General features: G+C 42.9%; 1 protein-coding gene across 29 annotated transcripts in view; it reads left to right on the forward strand.

Annotated features, from left to right (window-relative positions):
• Positions 1-14,103, forward strand: part of ST6GAL1 (ST6 beta-galactoside alpha-2,6-sialyltransferase 1) — a 156,567-nt gene that overhangs the window by 22,381 nt on the left and 120,083 nt on the right. The gene's annotated exons all lie outside the window — the stretch shown is intronic.

The following is a 14,103-nucleotide window of genomic DNA, read 5'->3' on the forward strand; positions in this document are numbered from 1 at the left end:
ATTCACAAATGACTAGAACTCTATGATATAATATGATTGGGTGAATCATTTGGATGCAGTAGAAACAGGATTTTGTTGCTGGATGCATATTGTGTGTCACTTATATGGTGATAAAAACAAATGTAGGAGCTTTCATTTACAGAACTCTTACCATGTCTAGGCAAGTTATATGCTTTGCAAGTATCTCATTTAGCCCTCGCTAAATCCAGCCCTCCCTAGACCATACCTACTCCACAACTCTGAGTGTGACTGTAGAAAAGCATAGTGTCATCCTAAATGGTCTAATTCTTTTTTTTTTTTTTTTTTTTTTTGATGGAGTTTTGTTCTTGTTGTCCAGGTTGGAGTGCAGTGGCATGATCTCGGCTCACTGCAGTCTCTGCCTCCTGGATTCAAGCGATTCTTCTGCCTCAGCCTCCCAAGTAGTTGGGATTACAGGTTCCTGCCACCACGCCTGGCTAAGATTTTGTATTTTTAATAGAGACAGGGTTTCACCATGTTGGCCAGGCTGGTCTCGAACTTCTGACCTCAGGTAATCCACCTGCCTTGGCCTCCCAAAGTTCTGGGATTATAGGTGTGAGCTCACACCGTGCCTGATTATAATTCTTGGCCAAGGCTCTTGAGTGGACATTGGTGTTGCAGCCATCTTACTTCATTTTGTTGGTCCAGTGGTTCTCAACCCTGGCTGTCATTAGTGTTACTGGTGGGAATTATAACAGGTATTGCTGCCTGAATTCCTCTCAAACTAATGAAATTAAAGTCTTTGTGCGGTTGATCTAGGCATCGGTATCTCTTTTTAAAGCTGTGCCATTAATTCCAATGAATGACAGTTGAGAACCACGACCAGTCTCTGTCATCTAGGTGACTGTTTCACACCTTTCTCTCTCTTCAGATGTCTGACACCTTCTTCCCCATCCATACTCTTCGTTGATAACCTTGTTTTAAACCAACCTGAAAAAATAACGGCAGTCGGAAGAAAACCTCCATACCTTTTCTCTAATCTGTTCAGGCTGTGATAAGAAAATACTATGATAACATGAACCGGGTAGTTTATAAACAACAGGAATTTATTGCTTACGGTTCTGGAGGCTGGGAAGTCCAAGATGAAGGCACCCGCGGATTTGACGTCTGCTGAGAGCTTGCTTCCTAATGTACAGATGGTGCTTTCTCACTGTGTCTTCACATGCTAACAGAGCTCGCTAGTTCTCCAGAGCCTCTTTATTTATTTATTTTTTATTTTTTTTAATTTTTCATTGGATTTTAGGTTTTGGGGTACATGAGCAGAGCATGTAAGACAGTTGCGTAGGAACACACATGGCAGTGTGCTTTTCTTTCCTTCTCCCCTTCACCCACATTTGGCATTTCTCCCCAGGCTATCCCTCCCCACCTCCCCCTCCCACTGGCCCTCCCCTTTTCCCCCCAATAGACCCCAGTGTTTAGTACTCCCCTTTCTGTGTCCATGTGTTCTCATTTTTCATCACCCACCTATGATTGAGAATATGCAATGTTTCATTTTCTGTTCTTGTGTCAGTTTGCTGAGGATGACGTTCTCCAGATTCATCCATGTCCCTACAAACGACACAAACTCATCATTTCTGATTGCTGCATAATATTCCATGGTGTATATGTGCCACATTTTTCCAATCCAGTCTATTATCAATGGGCATTTTGGTTGATTCCAGGTCTTTGCTATTGTAAACAGTGCTGCAATGAACATTCGTGTACATGTGTCCTTATAGTAGAACGATTTATAGTCTTTTGGATATATACCCAGTAATGGTCCAGAGCCTCTTTCATAAGGTACTGTGTTAGTCCGTTTGGCATTGCAATAAAGAAAAACCTGAGACTGAGTAATTTATAAAGAAAAGAGGTTTATTTGGCTCATGTTTCTGCAGGCTGTCCAGGCATGGCACCCGCATCTTCTTCTGGTGAGGTCTCAGGAAGCTTTTACTCACAGCAGGAGGTGTGCCTAATATTTCTGCTCCTGGAGAGAGTTGTCTGCACTTGTATCCTGCACTTCCTCTTCTCTCATTCTCATTTAGACTTATGATGATCAGTCTTTTGCACTCATCACACCACCAAAACCATACCTGTCAGACTCACTGGTATCCTCCCTTGCCAAAACCAGTGGTCAGGCCTCAGTCCCTGTCTTGACTGATCATCAGCTTCTGACACAGTTGACCATTCCATCCTCCTTGAAACAGTTTCTTCTCTTGGCTTCTGGAACATCACTGTCTTTGCTTCTCTTCTTCTCTCCCTGGCTTCTCCTTCTCAGTTCCTTTTGTTGGCTCATTTTCATTTCCTTTTTATTTTTGAGATGGAGTCTCACTCTGTCACCCAGGCTGGAGCGCAGGGGCGCGATCTTGGTTTACTGCAGCCTCCGCCTCCCAGGTTCAAGTGATTCTCCTTGTTGGCTCTTTTCACTTGGTCACTTTGGACTGCCCCCGGGAGTGGCCCTTGGACTCGGGCTCTTCTCGGTCTTCTTACCTTCTGGCAATCTCATATCATCCATTTACTGACAACCCTCAATTTATATTTCCAACCCGACCTTTCCCCTGAGCTCCATGCTCATATGTTCAACATCTACTTGACAAGTTTCCTTAAATGTCTAATACACATCTCAAATATGACAACCCCAAATTGAACTGCTGCTTTTCTCCCTGAAAGAGCCATCTTCATTCCAGTGGACAACAATTTCATCTTTCCATCTTCTAGGGCTTAAACTCTAGAGTCATTCTAAATTCTCCTTCTCTCATGCTGCACACACTCCGTTAGCAAACTGTGTCAGGTGTGCTTTCACAATAAATCGAGAAACCAGCTATTTACTCAGTTCACCAGACTCATGATGGTCCAGGACAGAAGACCTGTTCTAACTTTCTCTGAGAATCCTTTCAGGACCGGGCCTCCTGCTTATAGTCTTGCTCCTGTGGTCTGTTCTCAAAACAGCAACCAGAGCAATCATTTTAAAAGACGTAGTGACGTGTCATTCTTCTGCTCAAAAATCAATAAAGTCTTCCTCTTTTACCCAGAGCCACTTCTCAGAAAGGCCTCCAGGGTTCTGTGTGACCCAACCTTCACACCCTGCAGACTTCATATCCGGCTGTTTTCCACCCCTTCTTTCTGCTTCACCTCACTGAACCTACTCCTCAGACATAAAGCACACTTTGGTCTTAGGGCCTTTGTACCACTTTCTCCAGGTGGGACACCTTCCTTCTTGTTATCCCATTGTTTTCATCCCTTCTTCAGGTTTCTACGTAAATGTCACCTTGTCAGACAGGCCATTTGGCAGCCCTATATAAGGTTGTAATCTCATGCCTGTCTCCTTCCACTGTGATATCTGGTGCTCTCCCTTTTATCCCACCTCGTTCCTCTTCAGTAGCATAGGTGGCTGTCTGACTTATTACCCTGTGTCTGTTCTCACTAGTAACTTGTTTCTACGAGGGCAAAAATGTCATCTTTTTTGCTCCCAGCTATTTCTTTAGGACCCAGAGCAATGCTTCAGAATCATACGCATAATCCATATTTGTTGGCTGAATTTAACAAAGTCCTCACTATGAGACTTTGAAATTAGTTGTAATAACCCAAAATTTATACATGAGGAAACTGAGGCACAGATAATTTTTTAAAAATTTAATTTAATTTTATTTTAAGTTCCAGGATACATGTGCAGGACGTGGAGGTTTGTTACAAACAGATAAACATGTGCCATGGCAGTTTGCTGCCCCTATCAACCCATCACCTAGGTATTAAGTCCCACATGCATCAGCTATTTATCCTGATGCTCTCCCTCCCCCACCCCCTGCCGAAAGACCCCAGTGTATATTGTTCCCCTCCCCATGTCCATGTGTTCTTATTGTTTAGCTCTCACTTATAAGTGAAAACATAAGGTGTTTTGTTTTCTGTTCCTGTGTTAGTTTGCTGAGGATAATGGCTTCCAGCTCCATCCATGTCCCTGCAAAGGACATGCTTTCTTTCCTTTTTATGGCTGCATAGTATTCCATGGTGTATATGTACCACATTTTCTTTATCCAGTCTATCATTGATCAACATTTGGGTTGATTCCGTGACTTTGCTATTGTGAATTGTGCTGTGATGAACATATGCATGCATGTATCTTTATAATAGAAGGATTTATATTCCTTTGAGTATATACTCAGTAATAGAATTGCTGGGTTATTGGTATTTCTGGTTCTAGATCTTTGAGGACTCACCACTCTCTCTTCCACAATGGTTGAACTAATGTACATTCCCACCAACAGTGTAAACACATTCCTATTTCTCCACAGCCTCATCAACATCTGTTGTTTCTTGACTTTACTAATTGCCATTCTGACTGGCATGAGATGGTATCGTATTGTGGTTTCAATTTGCATTTTTCTAATGATCAGTGTTATTGAGCTTTTTTTTCATGTTTGTTGGCTGCATAAATATCTTCTTTTTGAGAAGTGTGTGTTTATATTCTTTGCCCACTTTTTAATGGGATTGTTTTTGTCTTGTAAATTTGTTTAAGTTCCTTGTAGATTCTGGATATTAGACCTTTGTCAGTTGGACAGATTGCAAAAATTTTCTCCTATACTGTAGGTTGCCTGTTCACTCTGATGATGGTTTCTTTTGCTGTGCAGAAGATCTTTAGTTGAATCAGATCCCATTTGTCAATTTTTGCTTTTGTTGTGATTGCTTTTGATGTTTTTGTTGTGAAATCTTTGCCTGTGTTGATGTCCTGAATGGTATTGCATAGATTTTCTTCTAGGGTTTTTATAGTTTTGTATTTTAAGTCTTTAATCCATCTCGAGTTAATTTTTGTATAAAGTATAAGGAAGGGGTCCAGTTTCAATTTTTTGTATAAGGTAGCCAGTTTTCTGAGCACCATTTATTAAATATGGAATCCTTTCCCCATTGTTTGTTTTTGTCATGTTTGGAGATCAGAGGGTTGTAGATGTGTGGTCTTATTTCTGAGATCTCTATTCTGTTCCATTGCTCTATGTGTCTGTTTCATGCTGTTTTGGTTACTGTAGCCTTGTAGTATAGTTTGAAGAGTCAGGTAGTGTGATGCCTCCAGCTTTGTTCTTTTTGCTTAGGATTGTTTTGGCTATACGGGCTCTTTTTTTGATTCCATATACATTTTAAAGTAGTTTTTTTCTAATTCTGGCAGAATGTCAATGGTAGTTTAATGAGAATAGCATTGAATCTATAAATTATTTTGGGAAGTATGGCCATTTTCATTATATTGATTCTTTCTACCCACAAGCATGGAATGTTTTTCCACTTGTTTGTGTCCTCTCTTATTTCCTTGGGCAGTGGTATGTTGTTCTCCTTGAAGAGGTCCTTCACTTCCCTTGTTAGGGGTATTCCTAGGTGTTTTATTTTCTTTGTAGCAATTGTGAATGGGAGTTCTTTCATGATTTGGCTCTCTGCTTGTGTTTTGCCGGTGTATAGGAATGCTTGTGATTTGTGAGGCACAGAGAGGTTAAGTAACGTTTTCAGAGTAACACAGCTTGCTAGCATGGAACTGGGACTCAAACCTGCCAAGTGACTGTGCCATTAGATCATCTCCCTGTGGAGTCTGGCCTTTCCCCTGTACCCACATCTCAACTGCCTCATTTTTTTTTTTCATATCTTGTTGCAAGCAACTGGCCTAACAGAGTGAAAAAAATACTAGTAAAAAATGTCCCAAGTGTGACTGGAGATGTGGGAAAGGCACACACAAACGAACTTTCAGCTGTAACTTTCAAGTCCAAAAATTTGTGAAAGTCAAGCTTTATTCTTAACCCATGTGGTGGCAAAACCTAATTTGGATTGATGTGAGGCTATTTATAAATCTATGCCTGTAAAATGTGTGTGTGTGTGTGTGTGTGTGTGTGTTTTCTTCCTGGTAATTAATATTTCCTTTAAGGCTCTTTCCAGGAACATGCTGTTTTAAGACCTGATTAAGATCAGGCACGGCAGACTAGACTAAGAAGGGTGTGTGAAATGCCATTCTACACCAGATAGAGTGAAGGAAAGTCTACATGCTCACCAGCGAGGCCTCTCACGGCTCCCAGCACATTTTCTGCTTCTGTCACACAGTGCTGGCTACTAGGGTCTGATTCTGCTTTCCCTAGTCATGAGGTTAGAGGAGTCTTTCTTCATGAGCTTAACAGCCCAAGAGAAAAAGCCTCTAGATATTGATACTTAAGGTTCTCCAAACAAAATATACAGCTGACTCACAATCACCCTCCTGTAAGATCTACCAGTTCGGAAGTCCTGGCCATGCACACAGAACATCTGATCAGTTTTGTATCTCACTTTTCAATTTAAAAAGACAGTAACGAACACCAGATATTTGAGAAAAGCTTGAAACATGAGAGGCAGAAATTAAGAGAGACAGCAACACTAGAAACTCACAAGAAATAGAGAAAATATAGAGAGCAGAAGAAAACTTCATAAAACCTGTAATTACTAGTCTGAGAGAGATAAGATGTTGCATTAATAAAATAAAAGCAATGTGCAACAAAAAGGAGTATCCAGAGACCAAGAAAGAACTTTTGGAAATTTAAAGCGTGATAGAATAATAAATCAGTAGAGGGTTTGGAATGTAGAATTGAAGAAAACTTAAGGAAACTTGCAGAAAGTCAACAAAAAAAAGTGTGCTGGGAGTGGCGGCTCATGCCTGTAATCCCAGAACTTTGGGAGGCCAAGGTCGGTGGATCATTTGAACCCAGGAGTTTGAGACTAGCCTGGCCACATAAAGAAACCCCTCCTCTACCAAAAAATACAAAAGTTAGCCAGGCATGATGGTGCATGCCTATAGTTCCAGCTATTTGGGAGGCTGAGATGGGAAGATCACTTGAGCCAAGGAGGTTGAGGCCGCAGTGAGCTGAGATTGTATTATTGCACTCCAGCCTGGACAAGAGTAGACCCTATTCCTCCTGCCTAAAAAAAAAAGAAAATAAAAAATAAGAAAGGGTTATTCTAAGAAGCCCAATATCAGAATAGTAAGACTTGCAGAAAAAGAGAATAGAGAATGGAAGGGAACATTTATTGAAGAAATAATACAAGAAAAACTTTGAGAACTGAAGGACATTGAAAAGCCTACTTGAGTACCCAGGACTATGACTGAAAAAAAAAAAAATACACAGAAGAAAAGCTTCTAGACAGGAGAAAAATTTCCCAAAAACAAATGGATTATACGTAAGAATAGAAATCTGATTGACATCACTGATCTCTACCAAAGCTAGGAGACAATGAAGCCATTCCTTAAATTCTGAGAGGATATTACTGCCAACTGAGAAATTATATCCTGATGAATTATTAATCAATTATGAGGGTGGAATAATGGCATTTTTAGGTATGAGAAGTCTCAATTATCTCCCATACAGCCTTTTCTTAGGAATCTACTATGCATCCATTCCTCCCAAATTAGAGAGTAAACTAAGAAGAAATGGGATCTTCCTTTAAGCACAGAGAGCAACCAGTTCAGGTTGAAGCAGGAGAATAGAAATTTCCAGAAGGGAGATTTTTAAGAATTAAGAAAAAAAATCGATTGAGTATATAACGGTACATTTCATGTGCTGTGATGAGTTTGATAGAGTTGTTGGAATGTTGAGGGCTGAATTAGTGGCAAGTACATAGAAAGTTAAACAAACCAACAAATGAGGCAATAATGGACACTACAAATGGCAACTAAGGAATGAACATGAGCCACACAAGGCTCAGCTATGAACAGTAACATATCTGGTCATAATACTGTAACTTAACAACAAAATAATGTAACTTATTAGTGTTGACCCAGTGAAAAAGGTTGTAACTATTGGGAGAATGTGGGACAGGAGAGGTGGTATAGGAGCTAAATCCTTATTTTCTATGGTAGGAAGTCAATGAATAATATCTAACATTGAAGAAACCTCAGAGCCATATAAACATGCTGTTTAGATACACTGAGATGACTCTGGAAATAGATACAGGAGTTCAAAGACAGAATTAGGAATATGAAGTGTGGGGCAGGGGCTGTTATTTCTCCTTACAAGCCTTGCAGTACCACTGGACCTTACAGATCATGGGCGTGTGTTGCTTTGATTTAAAAAAAGGGCTCACTGGGCTGGGGCCAGTGGCTCACACCTGTAATCCCAGTACTTTGGGAGGCCAAGGCCGGTGGATCACTTGAGGTCAGGAGTTCAAGACCAGCCTGGCCAGTATGGTGAAACCCCATCCCTACCAAAAATATAAAAAAATAGCTGAGTGTGGTGGTATACGCCTGTAATCCCAGCTACTTGGGAGGCTGAGGCAGGAGGATGGCTTGAACTCTGAAGGTGGAGGTTGCAGTGAGCTGAGATTGTGCCTCTGTGCTCCAGCAGTGAGATGGAGAGCGAGACTCCATCTCAAAAATAAATAAATAAATAAATAAATAAATAAATAAATAAATAAAATTAAATAAATAAAAAAGGGCTCAGTGTCTCCCCTTGTATCCAGACTGGCACCATTTAAATGGGCACCTGATCAAAGCTGAGTGATTGTGTTGTTAATATGTTCTCTACAGCAAACAATCCAATAAATGGGCAGAGCCATCTCCTTTGGGAGTTTTGCATATGGCAGTGGTGGAAGAGCTTTATTCCTCTGGTTCTCTAAATGCATGTACCATTTCTCTTTTTATCAGAATCCACCCATGTACTCAGTGTGCAACTCATACTTTGTTTCAGCTCTTTGCTGGAATCTCTTGGCCCAGCGCTAGAGGGAAGAAAAAAGATCCTGGGAGGCAGATTTGTATGTGGAACTCTGGCTTAGTCACTTACCTGCGCTGTGCCCGAGCTGGTCACTAAAGCTCTTGTCACCTCATCTGAAAATGGAGAAAACACTCCTTGCTTCAGAGGATTGTGTGAGGAATAAACGAATAACTTAGTATGTAAAGCACCTGGCACATAGTAGTTGCTAAAAAAATGGAAATTAAAAATAAAGGAACATTTGTGGTGAATATGATTAGGTCTGGGACAGGAGCCCTATAATGGTGGGTCTGGGCTCCCCATCAAGAAGGGATGTGAGCCCTGGGAGAGGAAACGGGGGACGGAAATAATCCAGGAAGTCTCCTTATCTTGGCCGATGTTTTTACTATGTTTTGGGTGCAGTGTCTTCTGATTAGACTGCTGTGCTCAGCAGGTTTTTAGAGACCCAGATCCTGGAATGTTTTATGCACAACGATCAATAAAAGCTCTTAGCTTATTTAGCAGGCTGGGCACGGTGGCTCACGCCTGCAATCCCAGTACTTTGGGAGGCCGAGGCGGGTGGATCATGAGGTCAGGAGATCGAGACCATCCAGGCTAACACGGTGAAAACCTGTCTCTACTAAAAATACAAAAAATTAGCCAGGCATGGTGGCAGGTGCCTGAAATCCCAGCTACTCAGAGGCTGAGGCAGGAGAATCACTTGAACCCAGAAGGCAGAGTTTGCAGTGAGCTAAGATCGCGCCATTGCACTCCAACCTGGGCAATAGAGCAAGACTCTGTCTCAAAAAACATAAAACAAAAACAAAAAAACCCAAACCAAAACAAAAGAAGCTCTTAGCTTATTTAGCTTCCATGTTCAAACATAATCAGAACCATTGCTGACATCTCAGACAATGTGGAAGAATGGCTCCAGGCTTAACAGGCTTCTCTTACCCTAAGGCTCCTGTGTGCTGGAGGCGGGTGGGGATTGCTTCTTGAAGCCAGGGGTTTGGGGCCACAGCCTTACTCCTGTGACAGGTGAACCCATTCTCTGACTCAACACAGAGTGCTCAAGCAATGGTTCTCCTTTGCGGGGCTGGGCCATGAAATTCTTGGCTCAATTTATGAACTTCTTTGGGTTCCTTGGTTCTTGGTGGGCTCTCCAAATCCTGGTTCTGGGTCTATGGTTGGTGCCTTATACATTGTGCACTTACTTGAAGGAAACACTTGCTGGAGGCAAGAGGAGTCACTGCACCCAATGCATCCTCTCATTTAGCCACACGCTCCCTTAGAATCATCTTTCATGTCATCTAGATACTTCTCGGTCTATGGGTGGAAGAGAAAGGGGATTGGCTGAGCTGCTGCCAGGGGCTCTAGTGTGGGGGGAGGGCTGCCCCAAGAGATAAAGCAGAGTACAGACCCCGAGCACAAGGAAGGAGTCAAGCAGGATCTTGGGTGGCTGGACCTCAAGCGGGAAGTAGGGAAACCAAATCTGGACATCAGACCCAGTGACCTTTGTGGGATAGGAGTGAGGTCAGAGAGCAGAACTTGTGGCGATAGATTACAGGGGGTTGTGAATTAAATGGAAACTGTATTAAAATGGCCAGGAAACCCATGAGTAAGTAGGTGGCTTGGGGACCCTATGATCAGCTAAATATGCAGTGCTGAGTATGGAAATAGGAGTTTATATAATCTACTTAATAGAAAAAAATTTTAGAATTAAAATAGAAGAGTCATCCAACTACACTTTAGCAATCCAGCATAATCCCATCAGTAGTGGATTTTGTTTGTTTTGTTTTCTGGTTTTTTTTTAGATGGAGTCTTGCTCTGTCACCCAGGTTGGAGTACAATGGCACGATCTTGGCTCACTGCAACCTCCACCTCCCAGGTTCAAGCAATTCTCTTGCCTCAGCCTCCTGAGTAGCTAGGATTATAGGCATGCACCACCACACCTGGCTAATTTTTGTGTTTTTAGTAGAGACAACACATTTAGCTGATCATAGGGTCCCCAAGCCTCCTACCTACTCAAGGGTTTCCTGGCCATTTTAATAGAGTTTCCATTTAATTCACAACCCCCTGTAATCTGTCACCACAAGTTCTGCTATCATGACCTCACCATGTTGGCCAGGCTGGTCTTGAACTCCTGACCTCAGGTGATCCACCTCCCTAAGTGCTGGGATTATAGGCATGAGCCATCGCACCTCGTCCCATCCAGTAGATTTTGATTATCTGTCAGAAGTTCAGCTACAAACTTCAGAAAAAAGTTAAAAAAAGAAAAAGGCTTTTGAGTGCCACAATGGATGGCACAAGCCGTGTCCCAAAGCCGTGCACTACGTCACAGGGGAGCCCCCAGTCTCACTCAGAGCCCCCTTAGGCTTCAGGAGCCAGAGCCAGCTGGGACCCCAGAGCCCATTTACAGCAAGCTCTTGCACAAGATGAAGAAACCGAGGCCCATGTGAACTCTTTCCTTGCCTAAGCCTCACAGGCTGGGTTACTTGCAGCACCAGCCCTCAGTACCAGGACTCTAATTTGCATAGATTTGCTGTGGTTTGAGCAGAGCTGGGAAGAAGACTTGCTCTTTCCATCCTGATTTCCCAGCCCAAGATTGCTGCGGCCTCAGGGCCTTGGAGAGATTGTTTTAGGTGGAACAATTTTGGTTGCAAGAAACAAAGACACCTTCCCAAATTGAAGGAGGCCAGGGAGTGTGTGCAGGAGTAAGACATGCACAGAAGAGCCTAGCGGCCACTAGACTCACTACATACCTGCTGTCCTGGGCCTGCATGGTGTCCTGTCTACCTCTCCCTGGGCCTCCATCCTGCTGTCTTTGTAGGGCAGCTTCCTCTCCTTCCATAGGGCCCCTGCAGCTCCATTACTTGACCTTTTTTTTTTCTGGTTTTGTTTTGAGACAGTCTCAAAAACCTGTCGCCCAGGTTGGAGTGCAGTGATGTGATTTCGGCTCACTGCAACCTCCACCTTCCGGGTTCAAGCAGTTCTCCTGCCTTGGCCTCCCTAGAAACTGGGATTATGGGTGCATGCCAGCACTCCCAGCTAATTTTTGTATTTTTAGTAGAGACAGGGTTTCATCATGCTGGTCAGGCTGGTCTCGAACTCCTGACCTCAGGTGCTCCGCCTGCCTTGGCCTCCCAAAGTGCTGGGATTACAGGAGTGAGCCACATGCCTGGCCTCATCACTTGATCTTGTGCATGATATTTGCCTGTCATGGTTCCACCACTACCTTTCCTTTAATTCCAGGGTCTACCACCAGCTGACTAGAGTCTTTTTTCATAGTTGCAATTTTGAAAGAGTGTCAGATCGGCCCAGCTTCCTTGTGTATGTATGAATTGTCTTTAAGTCAAAGTTCTATCCTTTGTCCATCAGTGGAAGTCCGGGTGTATGAGTAGGTGGGGTAGGGGCAGGGTAGGCAGGTAGAATGATTTGCCTTAATACTGAAGATCTGTAAGCCATTTTCCAAAGGACTAAGGAAGCATGAATGGAACCTCCCATTCCCTCATGAATCTGCAGATTGCTATGGCTGGAGTGTAGGGTGCAGGGGAGTGGCAGGGCAGGGTCCTGGTCAGCTGGAAAGGGGTATGAGACAGGTTTCCAAGGCCTTTGCCTGGGTCACAAGGCTGAGAAACCTTGTTATCTGTGTAGGTGGGTTATCCATCTCTCACTGAAGGTTTGGCTTGGAGTGAAAGGAAGAATACAAGAGGCTGGCTAGGGAGAGATGGAGAGTGGGGTCTTCCTTCCTATTAAGGAGGTAGAGCAGTCAGCCCAGCAGTGCCCACCCCCAGCCCCACCCTAGGAGCACTTTGCTCCTGTTCCCCTAGGAAGGCTCCTTGTGGGTGGGTCCCAGCTGACCACTAGCTCAGCTCTTTGCCTGCAGAGGCCTCTTCCCCGATGGCTCTCTTTTCCCTTTGGTGACTCTGGCTCCTGGTGTTTAGTTGGCATTAATTATAAACAGCAACAAAGTGCCCAAGGCCTTAAGCAATTTTTTCTTTTTCCATCTCACCAGATGCCTTTGTTGTTGGCCCCGTTCTGCCCGGAAGCTTTGTGAGGTCTCGACGTTTCCACCTGTCACATGGCTCACTTCAGCTTCAGTTCTGTCTATCAGCATTTGCCGTCTCATGGGATGATTCTTGTTTCTCTTTGTATCTAAGGGTTTCTTTCCCCTGGACACCATCCTTGTGTATCTATCATCCCCAGTCCCTCCCCCGGGGTTCTCTTTCTCTCCTTACTAATTATCATTCATGCATCCCTCTTTCCCAAGCTTGATTAGGGGAGTTAATTTAGCATAATGGATCTTATCTTAGGCTTGGGCTGAGCTGAGTGGGAGCATGAAAGATGAAAAGTCAGACTTTGGGATTTCCACCTTTATTTCTACTAGAAATGGTTACACCAGGTGAACGAAGATATGTGTGTGATGAGGGACTTGGGGAGAGAGCCGTGTTGGGGAATGGGTTGCTGGGAGCAGTGTCTATGGTACCAGTGGTCCTGAAGGTAGCACGCCAAGACTGCTCAAAAGCCTGAGAAATTTTGAAACTCTTCGACCCAGCACAATTTTATTCCTAAGATTGTGTCAGAAGTGTATAATCATGGGTCTCCCTGGAAGATTTTGTTTCAAAGACTATTTGCCATTAGCCAAAAAAAAAAAAAAAAAAAGTGTAGAGATGACTTAAATGTCCAGCCTCTGAGGATTGGATACAATTTGTGGTACAGCTATTTAGGGTATGATACATGGCTCCTTAGAGATCCATGGGTACGAATCTATTATGTAGCCATTAAAATGCTGCTGAAGGTTCCTTAAAGACGCAGCACTTACTAAACCATGCCTAGCTTTATTACATCTTTATAAAACATTGAAAAATAAAAAGAAGAAACAGGCAGAGTGTGTTATCTGTAGCCATCTCGGATGAAGAAAGAATGGGCACATTTTGTCCTTTTCATTTAATTATATTTTCTAAAATTTATCGATTGAACATACATTTTTTTGACACAAGGAAAAACAATTATTTTAAAAACAAATGCTCTCTATTCAGACAACTATAGTACTATATAGGTTGAAAATTTAGGATCAGTTAAAAATGCTTCCAAAATGAATTAGAAATTGAATTCACATTTGTAACGGCTAAACAACATACTATAGGTCAAAAGAAAGTGTGAACCAGTTTGACATATTTGTTGATTGAAATCCATTGTCTACAAGCCTTCTCTAAACACAAGACTTGGGCCCAATCTGTAGCTTTCTTTTTTTTTTGAGATGAAGGACCCCTCTTTTTGCCCAGGCTGGAGTGCAATGGAGCGATCTCGGCTCATTGCAACCTCTGCCTCCCAGGTTCAAGCGATTCTCCTGCCTCAGTCTCCTGAGTAGCTGGGATTACAGGCACCCGCCACCACGCCCAGCTAATTTTTGGAATTTTTAGTAGAGACA

This window comes from Callithrix jacchus, chromosome 15 (genome assembly GCF_049354715.1).
Source record: "Callithrix jacchus isolate 240 chromosome 15, calJac240_pri, whole genome shotgun sequence".
NCBI lineage: Eukaryota > Metazoa > Chordata > Mammalia > Primates > Cebidae > Callithrix > Callithrix jacchus.